This window comes from Agelaius tricolor, unplaced genomic scaffold, assembly GCF_023055355.1.
Source record: "Agelaius tricolor isolate 1412-34295 unplaced genomic scaffold, bAgeTri1.0.p SCAF_26, whole genome shotgun sequence".
In the NCBI taxonomy this organism is placed as follows: Eukaryota; Metazoa; Chordata; class Aves; order Passeriformes; family Icteridae; genus Agelaius; species Agelaius tricolor.
The window spans coordinates 8,402,019-8,418,578 of NW_027269286.1; the positions used below are offsets into that span (position 1 = coordinate 8,402,019).

Consider the following 16,560-nt stretch of genomic DNA (forward strand, 5'->3'; position numbering starts at 1 on the left):
GCTGAGCATTATTTGCATTAATGTTTTTAAACTTCTTTCTCATTCTCTCTTTTTTTCTTTTAGTTGACCTGAGCCTCATATTCTCAAAGATCCTTTTAGTATCTGCAGAAAATAAGCAAAGCACATACACTTATATTAGTATAGATGAAAGCCATTTCTTTGGATTTTTATTTGTTACCTTTTTGTAGGTATTATTTTTTCATTTATTTTCTCTTTTAATCCTGTTTTGTTTCACTTGGCAGCTGTAGCAATAGTTTCTGGCTTCTGGCAAGGAAAACAGATGAGCAAATATTCTGTCTTGAAGTTAAATGCATTGCTGCAGCAAAAGGCCTCTCCAGCTTTCCAGCTACCATGAATCCTGAGCCTACTCTTAAACTGGTAAGTCAGCAGCCATGCCAGCACAACACATTGCCAGAATTGTTCAATCAGGCCAGTCTATATCGATTTATTTTTAAATGTATTCAGCATCAGTTCCTCTGTTTTCTGTCAGTTAGCGATACTGTCACTGCTTTGATTCACCACCCCTTCTCCTGCAAATCCTATGAACACATTATCAAGCAGCCAGTGCACCTTGGTTTTGAGGCTGACAATAGAGGATCAATGTCCCAGGGGTTCAACCCTGAATTTCAATAATTCAATTAAATTCCTTGAATACTGGATTCAGCCGGATCGATTCCACATTGCTTGCATGTTCACGTACAAGACATTCTCCACAGAGAACCTGCATATAGTCCCCTTGTTGGTGTATAACAAAAGGAAAAGAGAAGATATTGAACTGGAGGAAAGATAATCAAGCATTGAACCTGCTGAGCCTAACAGTAAAAAACTATTCAGGAGAATTCTGCAGCAGCTGAAGCCACTGGAGGATGCTGTATGTAAAATTGGGGTCCTATTAAAAATGTATAAACATATCCAGGATTAGGTTTTAAAGCTATTGCTGTAGGTATGAAATGAGCTTAACTTAGAACTCCTGGGCTCCCTCTAGGCTCATTTACAACTAACCAAGGGAAAAAATAAACTCTTTTATTGCTTGAATAATTCTATGCTACCTATAACAGTAGTTAATAGTTAATAAGGATTTATGCCTCTCATAACTGAAAGGTGTATCTAGATTCTATAAGTGGATATATACAGATGCTAAAAATTCATCACCTGTACTTTGTTCACAAACAATATAGGAAGAAAGAAGAAGAAAGAAAGAGTCTATGCAAGCCGCAGGTTGTGACTACATAGAAAGATTCTTTAAAGAATGCCCAATCTTCCAGACCTAGTTCCAGACATCTGTGTATGTGTTCCTTTGGATGCAGAAGCCTGGAATACAGTGCCCTCCATCATGCATGGTACCCTGTGTGAATTCAGGCCAGGTGTAGGTGCAAAAACCTCCCTCCCACCTTAGATTAGCAGCAGATGCAAATCTATAACTTCAGGATGTTCTGCTCAGGGATAAATGCTCCTCATTAGTCTGCAGCTGAAAGTTTCTTGGGACCCTCATTAATTGTTGGTGGTTGTTTGTATAACATCCAGAATGAGAAGTTATGGTTTTATTTTAGCTGCTGCCCTTGTGTAATGGAAGAAGGTAAAATAGCAATAATTGATAACTCTGTGAAATCAACTTCCCAAACAACAGAAAGTCTGACATGACTAGATGTTCTATATGTTTTGGAGAGGGAGAGGATATTTGTCCTTATGGTCTAATTCACTGGCAAGTTTTCATTGACCACTAAGGGACAAGCCAGTCCTCTTTAAAAAAATTTACTAGGAACTCAATTAAGAACGAATTCCAATTGTTTCTTATTAAGCATTATGGTTTTTGAACACTTAAGCAAAAGATCAAATAATAATAATATTCTGTGATAAATGATCCATACAGGATATGGCATAATAATACCCTGGAAAATAGTCATTTATAGGACTTCCAGTATCAATAGCCAGCCCTGGAATAGCCAGCAACAGAAACAAAAGATCACTTTAATTTTTAAAGGAGAACTTTTTTTTTTTTAATAAACTAAAGCCATTTCAATTTCATAGGTTAGGTTCCTTCATGACTATTCTATTTCTTATTCATTTATTTCTTATTGTAGCAGACAGAGACCCATTCTGAGCTATTTCACAAAGACTCAGAAGCCCCCCAAAATTATTTGTATAAAGCATAAATGAAGATCAATGAAAGCTGTAAAGTATAGAGATTGGAATGCATGCCATTATGAGAAGGGTAAAGCCATTTACATAAACAGAAATGAGCAATGTTGGGTAAAATGAACTGTGTAATAGTTTCAACTTAAAATTTTATTAACATGATGAAGGGGAGTAGGATAAATAGATGACTATTTTGTTCTTTTCAAAATAATAAAAAAATTAATAAATTCTTATTCATTTTGTTGACTTATTCTCAAACCAGGGTGAAATTTTCATTGACTCTATCTCTAGGGTCACCATTTTAATATCTTTTGACAGTGAGTACCTTCCCTCTGACTAGCTGGCTTGTGTAGGATAAGCCTCCCTTCTATACCCTATTTCACCATATAGTTTTTTCTTTCATTTCAATCATCTTATTTGCATCCCACAAACTGAATTGTAATGTTGATGCTAGTAATAATACTTGTTTGAATGCAATTCCAGGATCAGTCCCCTACTATAAAAGTGCAGTGATGGTTCATTATACAAATATGCCTGTGCCTCAAAATGTTGTCCTTTGTGGCTGAAGCAGAGCTAATCCAATTAATTTGTTCATGAAAGACAAGCTGGTTTTAAAACAGGGTCTAGCACAAAGAGGAAAGGACAGTTTTTTATTAACTTTCTCCCTTGTCTCAAGACATATTTATTGCTTTCTGCTCAAGCAGAAATAATAAAAAACTAAGAGTACAACAACTTGCATGAAAAATCTTTCAGCTCCTGTGCATGTAAATAGATTGGACTTTTGATTGAAAATACGCATTTCTTAAGGCTTAAACTTTAAAATGCCTAATTTGGAAAGATACCAGTATGTGCAAAAGAGTGACTTTCATAATACATGGCAGCAACATTATTAATTAAAGCAGAGGACACTGCAAGGATATGTCAAAGCAAAATAACCTTCAGCTAGCAGAAACAGACTGAGCTATAGGTCAATTTTATTGTGTTATAGAGCAGACACTGTTTTTCACATTGTGTTACCAGAGATACCAGTGAGATACTCAAGGCAGGTTTTTGCTAAACAGAGAGCCCACCTAGAAAGCTTCAGTCGTCACACATAGAAATTATGTGATAGATCAAGGATATTTTTTCTTACTCCATTATAAACACTCTTACCAGTGATGATGGCCTTTATGTGTCTCTGAAATAAAAGTTGAACCCAGCAAAATGGAGTAAAAGGGTGAGTGTACATTTACAGGGCACAGAGGCAACATGCATTAGCAATTGCTCTGCTGGGAGAGCTGTGAATTTGAGCTGCAAGCTCACAGTCATAGAAGATAATCTCTTCCTGGGTGCTGAACATGTACTCTGACTGGCTGAAAACTTCCAGGAGGATGCTGTTGGTGAAAGTGCTTTTTCTTGGTCCTAAAAATAAAGACATGTTTGTCTGAGTGTCTGGCAGAAATTTCTTTCCCTCTGTGTTATGACACTAATAGTCATTAGCAGGTTTAAAAAGCTTTACCTACTCTAGCAAGGTAGGAGACAGGAAGGTGGCTGCCTCAGTATATACTAGTTCAGGAGTTGGAGTAGTAGTCCCAAATGTATTATTGCATTCAGAGATAGGGTCATGCTCAGAGAGTTTTATTGTCTGTCTAAAACAGCTGCTTTGAGAAGTATTTGTCCAGTTATGAGCAAACGGGCTTCTCTAAGACTTGTCCTCCTTGACCTTTATATATTGCAGCTATAAACAGGACAGAGCTTCTGGCTTTATTTGCCATGGGTACACTGAAGCTCAAATACTTAGAAAACTTTCATCAGGCATAATCTGCACTTGTGTTGAGAACACATTTCTGTCACACAAACAGGCTGTCCTGAGCTGTTCTGTGGCACCGACTCATGATGCAGTCCATTCTGGAATGTTGCTAATTAGGAGCTGCTGGAAACATTGATTGATTGGCTGATACATGGCTTTCAGGGAGAGTGTATGCAAGCCCACAGCACAGCCTGAAGTATGTAAGATTCTGCTGTCTGGACTATGATGTGGTTCAGGCTGCTTTCTTATTAGGAGCTTTTGACCTGTATTGGGTACATTAAGTAAATATCATCAAAGATAATCCAATTGTAATACTCCTGTAGACTACTGTGTGAATACCCCAGATCTTCTTGATTTGGAGATAATAACAGAAAAATAAAACCCTAAAGATAATTAGATTGCCTAAACTTTGATTTTGAAAATAAAAGGAAACTAGGTAACATTCTAACAATAAAATAATTATTTAATCTGTCTGTGGAATATGAATATGAAAGTATTTATATGTTTTCACAAGTCATAACCAGAAACATGGTAACAATATGGAAGTTGAGGGGTACATGAGATACACAAGCCTCTGACTTGTGTCTGTGACTGATTGAGAAGACTGGATCATCAGAAGCTGCTCGCCTATTACAGGTGGGCACAGCTACACATCTTGTAGGGAGCCACCTCTTGTGGGGACCTCTTCAATACCTGTGCATATTTTCCCTTGCTTGGCTGAGCTCAGTGCGTTTTGGATGAAGTGCACAGAAGCGACAATTCTGTACATAGTGTGCAAAATGTTTATCCAACCCTACAACATCCCTGTGTAGACTCAGTCCTGCACATGATTCTTTCCCCTTGTGTTCTGACCTGTGTCACTTGCTTTTCACTTACACTGCTGGCTGAGGGTCATCAACCACAGGTGACTGGACATTCATTTTCTGAGTGCCTCAACAGCAGCAAACTTGTCCAAATTATACAGCAATCCATTTTCCAACAAATGCATCCCCTTCTCTCTTTCTGTGGCCGGGTTGTGCTTAAATCTATTTCCTCTGCTACTAGCCTTGTTTAGAACTGCAGAGATGAATACTGAAGAGTAAAAAATTGAGAAATATTTAAATGGTTACCTGGTATACCTCATCAGCATTAGTTAAATAGTTAAATAATCTTATTTTACATTTCAAGGAAGCTACTTTCCTCTTGGTTCATTGTGGGCATCTTTTTTCTCTCTTTTTATTTTCTCATCTATAGTGACATCTTAGACCACTCATGTACAGATTTTTGTGAGCATCTTTTCTGTAAATACTTTTTCCTGGATCTACAAGTTTGAGTGGAGTGAAGAATATATTTTACAGGAGGTAGGGCTTTGAAGTAACAGATGTTCTACCATGTTGTGAAATAAATTCTTCTACTAATTGATAGCTTTATTGTTAAAAAATCACCTACTGCTACTCTAAATTTGTCTAGATTAACTTCTAAACCAGTGGAAGATTTTTTAATCATTGTTTGCTAGCCAGAATTTTTTCCCTGACATGCACAGTGATCAAACCAACTCAAAATGTTTCCCATGTACATTAAAAGGATTCAGCTTTAGGTTTCTAGGAAAAGTGAGATTTTCCAGGTCTTAGGAAGTTATTTCACATCTTCACTAAACATTTCTAATTTATAAGCATCCTCTTTTGCAGCCAACAGATTTTTTTTTTTGCTATATTGTTAATATTAATATTGGTTATATACAGTGGAATAAGTAGCTTGTACTTCTCGGTATTATTTTTAATTTCTGAATATGCTTGTCTGAACATTTCGGAATTTAGCTTGGCTTTTTTTCCTTTTTTTTACCAGGAGGTCGTGTTGGAAACACTGTCTATTTATCACTTCAAAACCAGCACTTTTTCAAATACATTCCTTCCTTCATCTTTGACCTAAATTCCATTTTCACAGATGCTTGTCCTTAAATTCAATTGCTTTAGAAAGCATAATGCTCAGATGGTCTCATCTTGCTAAGTGAACTTGATTGCTCTGTCAAACTGACCTATCCTTATCCTAATTTACCCCTTTACTGCTTTTGTGTGATCTGTAGACCTTACCATTAATGATGTTTTCTTCCAGATCATTGATAACAGTATTGACTAGTGTGGAGGCAAGAAGAGATCATGGTGAGATGTGACTAAAAATATTCCTATTAGGTGATGGTTATCAGCCACTTTTAATTCATTGAATATATATATATACCATAATGAATTTTTTTGGTAATATATCAAATTTATTATTTAGAATGTGATGAACTTCTGTGTCAAATTATGTACTCTTAGATGACTATGTCATATTTGTGATCTCAAAAGCAGTTCCTGTCAGTGAGATCTGTTTCCAATTAAGCTCTATTGATTAGCATTAAAGGTACTATGGTTTCTTTTTCATCCATATATCCACCCACCTATTAATGTTCCCCAGTATGCTTTTGTAGGGTTATATCTCCAAGAAGCTGATTCTAGGTTGAGATTACTTTCCCTTAGGTGAGTTTTCAGGGAAGAAGTAGAGTGTGAGGGGAAGTAAGAACTGGATAGAAAGGTTACATGACAGTGTATCCAGCATGCTGCCTTATTTTCATTTTGCTCCTTGGTGAGTTGTTTTTTTTGTTTGCTTTGTTGTGGGTTTCTTTGGTTAGTTGGAATTTTTTCTCCTCTTAAATGTTTTGTGGCTCTGGTGCTCTGAACTGGGACATCTGTGGCATTTCAGGATTCTTTTCAATAATTTTTCTAATTCTCAATATCCCACAAGAGTAGGTACATCAGTACATGTGAATACTAACCAACTTGCAAAGGAGTAATTTTTCTTAAAGTACTGTGAGCTATATCATAGAGGTTTCATAGCTTAATGAAAACATTCAGTTCCTCTGCATAATTTTACCACCTTCCCACTCCCAATTAGAAATAAATATTACAGGCTCCTGTAGGTTTTCTTTAGGAAACAATCTATAAGAAAACTGAATTTGAGTAGTATTTTAGGAATTTATTATAGACACATTACAGTACAAACATTCAATTTTAAAGACCTTTTTTTCCCTCCCAGCCACCCAACTCCTAATAATCTGGCCCCAAACACCACCTCAAAATGACATTTCTGGCTTAGGAAAGCCAAGAGCCACATATTGCTGGAGGCTGAGAAAGCATCATTGTGTGCTTGACCTATTTTACTCCTTTCTATTGGCATCTGTTGCTGGCCATTGTTGGAGATGAACTGTTGGGTATTTGGTTTAACCCAGTTTATTTTCCTAGTGGTCTACATTTCTCCAATAATTAATACATATTCTTTAGGGGTACTAGCTTATTAACTTCAACTTGGCTGCACAAGTTTTTAAGCCCTGACCATTCAGGCTAAGCACAACACTGTAGCACTAAGGTAATGGCTACATGTTGCATGTATTCCTTTTTTCTGTTGCTACAAATGCAGTTTTCATTAAAAACGGAAGCACCCTACTTATATTGCATGTTTCAGAAATTCCTCTAATCTCAAATATACTCAAAATCTCTTCCTATTTCCACCACGCAGAATAGCTGTCATTTTTTCTGTATGTATATTTTCAGAGAAAAAACAAAGTGGTTTTGGGATAAAAAGAACCACATAGAAGGCAGGAAAAAATTATAGAAGATGTCATTTTATATTAATGGAAGGTATCATTAGCTTACATATTTCTTAGAATGCAACCTGAATAAAACCCATGCTATTGAGTTAAAAGCAGAAGTACTTATTATACTGCTTTTACCATCCTCCATGATCTATGATTTTGTTCAGTTTAAGTTACTTGCTGGTGGATGTGTACATGAGTGCAGTGGTACCCCTAGGCTCATGGTTTGAGGACACTTCCATGTGCCACCTAATGAGACAATTGTTATGAAATTCAAGTCACCAAAAAACTTTGAGAAAAAGACTTTGAGAAAATTCAGATGAAGAAAGGCTTCAATTTGGCTGTTTAATTTTTTTGTTTTCAGTAGCAGTAAACCCATCTGGTACAGCTCACTGTTCTTGAGCAACAGCCATCTGAAAACTGAAGCAAATTTGGTATAATTTAAATGGATCTACAATTGAGTAAAACAAATAATCTAAATTATATTTTCTTTGTCACTTGATTAGAGATATGCAAGCCATCAAGATACAAACACACTCAGCAGGAAAAACCACCAAATCAATAGAGCACACTTTAAAGGAAATGTAGCAGAGTCACTATCTCATAGTCCTTGGCAGCCCATACTATTGGCTTGTACCTTTAGTACTCAGGCATACTGATGTAAGAGTGTAACATTGCCATGGGTCTGTAGGTACCCAGGTGTGGGCACTGACAAAAAGAGAAGTCTTAACACAGCAGTAGAAACCACATCCATGCAGTGATATTGCTTTGTCAGTAATTTTGACTATTCCCTTTAGAGAAAGGAACATGCTATATTCATTCTTTCCACTTCCTCACAAATTTTTTTCAGTATGCTGCTTAGGAATCAAAACATTTCCAGTTTCTATTCGCTGCCTTCAAAAGGAAGAGTGGAAAATGCAGCTGGACATTCAAACCTGCCTCTCATGCACATTGAAAGTTCCAGCAGAACGATTTCTGCACAATATAAGGATGTGGTTTATGCCTCTACTCTCCTACTTTGCACTGGCAAGCATGCTGTGCTGTCCTTTGCTTTCATGCAAACTGTAATCTGTACAAAATTCTCTGTTTTCATATTGATAACTGAGGTACCTATTTACTTCAAGCTTAGAAGAAAGTAAAATAAACAATAGAAGTCCATGAATATGAAAGATTGCACACAGGCTTATTTTCCTTCCTAGAAGCCTCATACAGAGTTAAAAGTGTGGCAGCCTGGCAGGAGGACAAGAATTTTTAGCTGTTCTTAATGTAATTAAAGCCAGTCAGACACAGACATGAGGTGGCTGTCCTGCAAATTGTTATGCACATTGATAATTACAGAATTTTATATGAATATATGTCTGTGTTTGTATCAACCCAACAAGCTGCTTTAGTGAAGCCAGTGTGAATCTATTTGTATGACTAGGGTTCAGCTCTGCAGGTCCAAGGAGAAAGAATTCTGCTGTATCTTTTATTGATGGGAACTGTGAGACATCTTTGTAATTTTAAAATAGCCTTTGGAAGAAAAGCAGAATCTATCAGTAGACAATACAAAATTTCTTTTCTACTTTCTTTTCTTCTTTTCTTTCAATCTTTCCCTCGTCTCCAAGGCAGCAGGAGAAATCTTAATTTGGTACACCAAAAAATAAAATATTTAGAATCTAGACACAGACTATTTCCTGCTTCTGTACCCATTGCAGAATGGATCATGTTGGAAGGGACCACAGGAGGTCATCTGGTCCAACCTCCCTGTTCAAGCAGGACCATCCCAGAACACATGGCATGGGATTGCAGCCAGATGATTCCTGGATATCTCCAGTGAGAGAGACTCCTGAGCCTCTCTGGGAAATTTTTTTCAGTGCATGGTCACCTGTACAATGAAGAAGTTCCTTCTCATACTTGGGTGGAATTTCCTGTGCATCAGTTTCTGCCCATTGCCTCTTGTCCTACTCCTTGGTACCACTAAAAGAAATCTGGCTTCATCCTCTTGGCACCCTGCCTTCAGATACTGATAGATATTGATGAGATCCCTCTGAGTCATCTCTTCTTGGTGCTGAACAGGCCCAGCTCCCTCAGCCTTTCCTCACAGGAGAGATGCTCCAGTCCCTTGTTCCTCTCTGTAGCCCTACACCAGACCTGCTCCAGGAGCTCCACATACTGAAGAGCCTGGAACAGGACACAGTACTCCAGATGTGGCCCATAGCAGGGCTGAGTAGAGGGACAGGATTCCCTCCCTCGGCCTGCTGGCAATGCTCTTCCTAAAATAAGAAATTCTTATTCATGGCTCAGAAAACAAAGAAATACTCTGTAAAATATTTTACTTCAAAGTAAAAAAAAATAGAAAAAAATCAAGAGATTCTGGTTATGCTGCAAAAGGAAACTTGGCTCTTACTGGTAGGGCAGTGTCTGTTGGTCTCAAAAGCATGGCTTCTTTTGAACTAAGCAATAATTTTGTAGTCGAAAAACTACAATAAAGCAAAAATTTAATAATTACCCTCCTCCAGCTTAAGCACTCTAAGATTCTTTTCTTCACATATTTTGAGGTTTTTTTGCCTTTGGATCATCACTTCCTTACTTGCAGAGTAGCTCAACTTTGTCTAGAAAAGAGATAGAAACTAGTTATATATGTGGAAGTATCTTACATATCATGCAGAGTTTCAACACTCTTTAATAAAAAACTTAAATAAACCTGTCTCACTTTTAAGACAAGTTTTGCAGTGAAAAACAGTGCTCTCTTATGTGTCTGGGTGGTTTTACTTTCCTTTTGGTTCTCAATGTTTGCTTCCTTCTGGAAAATATTGTGATGTTAAATTTACTTTGTAATCAGCTATAAAAGTATGTTATTACTGAATAGAAAGAACAATTCCAGAAATGAAAATTTTAAACTGAAAATGGTAATGTTTGCTTTGAGTTGCAGTAATTCACTTGTGCGAGGAAAAAAAATCTGAGCTCTATGTCAAATTCTGGTATTCACATTTAATAAACTAATCATAAACCACATAAGAGCTACAAGTTGATATTATAAATTATAATTTTTAAATTAATCCAAAGATTGTTTAGCTGTTTGCATAATGTGTATCAAGTCACTTAGGGACCTGGTCCCTGACCATGCAATGCTAAAGTATTATATTTAATAATCAGAAGGACAACGAAATCCAACAATTTATCTTGTGTTTCAAATAAGAACTCCAGTTGCTTAGTGGTCAAATGCAAAGTTTTAGATTATATCTTTTCAACAGCCTTTTGCTGAAAGACTTAAACTCATATATGACTAGAATAAAGGCTAGATGGATACTGCTCCCAGGCAAAAGAGAAAGAAAACAGCAGATAAAACCAGAGCACCTGTATTGTAAATGCTTACATGAGAATCCAAATAAACATACAAATCATCTGGGCTTAGATCACTTTCAAAGACAATTGTAGGACTTCAGTGGTTTTATGGGTTCTCTGTTAGTCTCTTACTCTTGAAGAGTGGCATCACTAGTGAATGGTGCCACTTTTTGCATAAAAGTGTTCTTGAGTAATCAGGTTTTGTCATTTCCCCAGTAAGGATTTGTAAAAAGCAATAATACTAAAACTTGCAGTGTTTCCACAGAGCTTCAGTCACCTCTAAGCTTAACTGAAAACTAAGAGACAAAGCACCTCTGAGAACATAGTCTTACAATCCAGAATTGGAAGCAAAAAGATTTGACACTGAAGTATCAAATTCCTTGGACATTTCTGACAAGTTTAGCCCATTATTTAAATGCTAATATCACAATATGAAAGGTAGAAGTTTTTTGGGGTTTTCTTTTTGTCTTTTTAAAATGTTTTTTATTATTAATCTCAATTTATAAACAAGCAGTGCCTGAAGACAGACTCCAAAGTATTTTGCCATAACTTAAATGGGACTTGGTGGAATTTAGAACTTAAAATCAGACTGTTTCATTAGTATGATACCATGGTTCTATGAACCTAAATTTAAACTTGCACTTATGAAAGTGTTGTCTCAGATACTAAGTTTGCATTTTAAGGTATTTCTGTGAGTTAAGAAGACACAAGATTAAGATAATTAGCCAACATATGTCTTTCTCACCAAGCAGCTAGGCTAAGCAATCTTTTAAGGTTTTTCCTATGGGAGAAATGTGTTGGTTGTTTTTTTCCTTTAACAAATGGTCAAATATGAGAATTTAGTTAACTGAAGAACTGAAGAGTTACCAGCAAATTTAGACCTTTTTCTCTCTACATCTTAGTGCAAAACATTTTACTCAACTTGAAAGAAGAATTAGTAGGCAGTGATGTTGCAAGATTGAGATGTAGACTAATTTCTACCATATGGTGTTTTTGTTTTTATCACCATCTTTGGAACAAAGGGTAGAACTTCCTAACTTGTTTGGGTGTTTTTGAAAAGATTTAAATGGCTGACTTAAATACATAAGTTCTGTTATTTTTTCCCTTACTTTTTTTTTTTTTTTTTTGGTAGCTTTCACATATTCAGCACTGCATAAAAGACCCATTTGTAATTATGTGTAACCTTTGTAAAGCCTCTGGGTAAGGTCTACTCATTAATCTTTAACCTGACTAGCCTTGGGGGTGGTGAAATTGGTGCAGCCATGTATTAGAGACCCAGAGACCACAGACTAGAGGTACAAAAGGGATAATTAAGTGATAGTATGAAAGGAAAGTGAACAAAACTAAAGGGATAGGATGATATTATGATACATGCCAGACAGTAGTAAGGACAAGGGAATGCAAATTGCTATAGATAAGAATCAAAAAATAACGACCTTTTTCAAAACAAAACCTATTTAATGTTCTCATTTCTTAATCAAGCTCAGATAGCCTTCACTAAATTAGGCCTCAAACATTGTAGCAATCATACAGCACAGACACAGGGTTAGTTTTTAATAGTGAGCCCCTATTTATCTTTTGTTTGTCTGTTTAATGAACAAGCTGCCTCACAGTAACTGTAAAAGGTGCAAGTTATAGTATCTCAGTATGTCTCAGCAGAAAACACCTGGACAAGTGTCAAGCTGTAACTGAGGGGAAAATCCTGTCCCTGGCTACCAGGCTGTGAATAACACCTGGCTGCTGGGCATCTGCTCTGTGCTGATCCCTCTGTGGGCTAACAATGAAGGTGATCATCAAGGCTCTGAGATGTGAGGCATTTTTGGGAAAGGAGACAGGGCCAGGATTCAAAACATTAGCTCTGATGAGGCTCTATGGCTTTTCCAACACCTTGGCAGGGAATTCTTTGAAATTGTGAAAGCTTTTCTCTTTGCTGTCCCTAAAGGACAAGGTCCTGTCATCTTTTGACTGCATGTTGAGAAAAGTGTCTAATTCTAAATTTAATAATTATTTCATTAAGTACAGATTTCATTGGGTACAGGTCTCTCCATTTGATTAGACACTTGCCTTGGCATCCTTCTCGGTCTGATCTCCTCTGACCAGTCTCTAAAGTGCTGTCATTGAGTGGTGATTTTTTTCCCAATTTCCTACAAAAATCCTCATCATTCTGTTGAGATATTTAGACTTGGCTTCAGGGACTGGGTTTCCTTTAAAGAAAATTTCATGTTATGCTTCTGTAATCCTTCAGTGTGTTACTGAATACAGCAAGACTGTCATGCATTCATAAACTGATAACATTATAACCAGTAAGTTAGAATCTTCTGCACTGGGTAAGGATGGGGTGGGATAAAAAATTCAAGCATTATCAACTTTTGGGTTTTTATGTACACTTTCACAACAAGTGACGATTACTTTCCAGATGGGTAAAGCTGTTTTTATCAAGAGGTTACATGAGAATCTAACTTTTCATCATAAATAAAAATTAATTTTTAAAAGAGCTATCCTTAATGTTTTAAAAGAGCTAGCCTTTATGTTTTCATAAAAGTGATGCAGCTGTTCAGAAGACCCAGCATGGTTGTCTGTACCTCTGCCCCTGTGCATGAAAGGAAAAGTCCCCATGATGGGCATGTAGTGATAGGACAAGCGGGAATGGCTTTAAATTGACAGAGGGTAGGTTCAGATGGGATGTTAGGGAAAAATTCTTTGCTGTGAGGGTGGTGAGGCATTGTCACAGGTTGCCCAAAGAAGTTGTGGATGTTCCATCCCTGGAAGTGTTTAAGGGCAGGTTGAATGGAGTTCTGAGCAATCTGGTCTACTGGAACTGGATGATCTTTAGGACCCCTTCCAACCTAAACCATTTTATGATTCTATGATTCCACAATCTCCAGCATACTGGAGTTGTAATTTTGACAGTCCTTTTAAGGAAGGTCATATGCTCTGTGAGGTGGAGGTCTATTAGGAACTAATTCTATATTTGAATATGCATCTAAGTGACTCATTAACTTTTCAAAGTTGATGTATATCAGGAATTTTATTTTAAATTCTCAATGAAGATAAAATACTTACACTCTAAAGAGGAAAAAATGTAAAAGGAAATGTGTTCCCACTGTACCTCTCTATGTGTTTATCTAGATAATTATGTATGTATGGGAAAGTAGAAAAAGGTTTGGAAAAAAATAAAGAAGAAAATAATCAAAATGTTGAAAAAAATGCATCTTCATTTGCCTTCTCAAGAGCAAATACTATAATTGCAAATATAACTAACGCTCCTTTTAAAAAATGCAACAGAAATGTTAATGAGCTGGTAGAATGATACTTCACCAGTTTGCATAGGATGGCCTGACACACAGTGTGGAAATAGCCAGCTTTGCACAAAGAGTACATAGAAAATCTAATAAATCACACACTTCAGTTTGACAAGAGTAGCAAAAAATAAAGGATTAACATTTTGCATTATTTTCTTTCTGCTTTACTTCTTGCAAGGGGCCTAGGTAACTATAGTAAGAAGACTGAGTACCAAGTGCTACCTTTGTTAATGGTTGAAATAGTCTCTCTGTTACTTAAATAAATGTATAGGTTTTTTCAAGGCCAGCAACCAGCATTTTTAAGATCAAGATCTGAAGTGCACATTAGTGAGGCACTCTTATTATGACAAAGTGATTTGAAAAAGTAGATTTATAGGGAAAAAGTAAGATTTCGTCCAGTAATTTTTAAAAATTTCATTAAGGATGCAAACCTCATATACTGAGAAGTATTCAACTTCCTTGGTTTTGAATGAACTCCAAAGTTTGTTGAATGTAGTTACTTTAAACAGTTAAACCAGAATAAAACCAATTTAACAACATAGAGAATTATGCCTTGGCTTTTGAAAAGATCAGTGTAAATAGGAATAACCCTTCTCCTCCTTTCTCCCCTTAACCCAGCAGTTTTCATTCCTTAATGAGATAGAGTACATGTGTAGGACCTACTATGCTTATCTTTCTCAGTCCTTCGGGGCTCCCAAGAGGAACTAAATCAAAGCTAATCAAACAAATTCTCACTAAATTTAACAAATAACTAGGAAGCCAGAATAATGGATGCAACCAATATGTGAACTTCAGATATAACTGTAAGACAATTATGGGAAAGAAAAGTAGGTCAGAAAAAATAAGGCAGAAAATGCTGCGTTTTTAATGCTGTATTTATTAGCTGTCTGGGTCAGCTACTTTATCTCTTTCTAATCATCTGTGTAAATAAGACTAGCAATGTCATATTCTTTCATTCCTGTGCTACACTGACAATATTCATTGCTTAATGAGATCGAATATTTCTGGGTTCTACATATGTATACTCATTCTCCTCAACCCTTCAGGGCATCTTCCTTCCCATGATGAAAAAATCATCAAAGAATAACAAATAGTTTGTCGTGAATTCAGCAAATAAGTATGATATACATGCAGTGCTTTAAATTTTCAGTTATAATAAAGTTACACTTGAAACATGCAACATAGATCACTGCTCGAGATGCAGAGTGTTACAAATCAGTGCACTGGTCATTTACCCTGGAGTCTACAGTGTTGGCTACTGTTGGATACAGAATATTGGATTTAATAATGTTTCTTTATGAACACAGTGATAAATACTGTGTTACCTTAAACAGGAGTAGTCTTTTTATCAATATAAATAATTGCTTATATTGATACATGGTTATATTAATAAATGGTTATATTGATAAAAGCTTACAGTGAAGATTTTTAAAATGAACAATATGACGAAAATATAACAGTATTCACCTCTGCACTTTTCCTACTTCCATGCAAAGCAGTTTACTCATAACTTTCTTATAATTTATTTTCTTGCCTTTCTCAAAGTTATCTTGCAAATAGAGCAGCTCCTTTGATTCACAGTCCAAACAATTGAAAAAATATAAAATATCATCCTAAACAAGAATCTTTTCAAGACTCTGGTGTAATGTTCCTAGAACAAGTTAAGGTCAACATGATGCTTTATTTGCTTGGAGTGGAAGGGAAGCAGAACGTAAAATATTTAGACTCAGAGGCAGACTAAAATAACACAGAAAACAAATATCCAGGAGCAGCGAGATTGGAACCACTCAGAGTTGAATATTTCCATGAGGATAGGCATAATCCTTAGGAGAAAGTAGAACTCCCTGTCTAAAAGACATTAATATCAGATATAGAGATGCTGATATTATCATAGGGATGTTGGTAGTGGGGGGAAGAGAGGAGCTCTTAATCTAGCAGAGTAAACCACATATCTTACAAATCATAGGAAATGTGAAAAAATAGATTCCTCTTTTTGTTCTAAATATTAATTCCTGGAAAGTGTCTGTAAGTCTCTCAAACACATTTGGGGCAATTTTGCCAGGAACAAATACTTCCTACCTTGGAGTTACCCATTGTAACCTTCATACAATTACATTTTTAGGTTTCTTAAACACTGTCATCAAAGGCTGACTGGTTAATTTGACAACTGTCTGGAACATTAATGTCTTTTTGCTGTCCTTAGTCTACATTTAAAATTTTTTTTCAACCTTTTTCCATTCACATAGATTAGTTAAATACATAAAAAAAGAATGATTTGTCTCTGATGATGCTAATTAAGTTAATACATATTTCATTATCACATTTTATATGTACCTTTTAAACTGGTTTTACCCACTCACATGCTTAATGACTGTGACTCCTAGATCTTAACCTAAGTT

The 16,560-nt window shown here is 36.1% G+C and overlaps 1 long non-coding RNA gene across 1 annotated transcript in view; it reads left to right on the forward strand.

Annotated features, from left to right (window-relative positions):
- Positions 1–16,560, forward strand: part of LOC139600296 (uncharacterized) — a 77,443-nt gene continuing 60,883 nt past the window's right edge. The window contains exon 1 of the long non-coding RNA XR_011682473.1: positions 1–378. This is a non-coding gene — a long non-coding RNA (uncharacterized lncRNA). The remainder of the gene's footprint in view (positions 379–16,560) is intronic.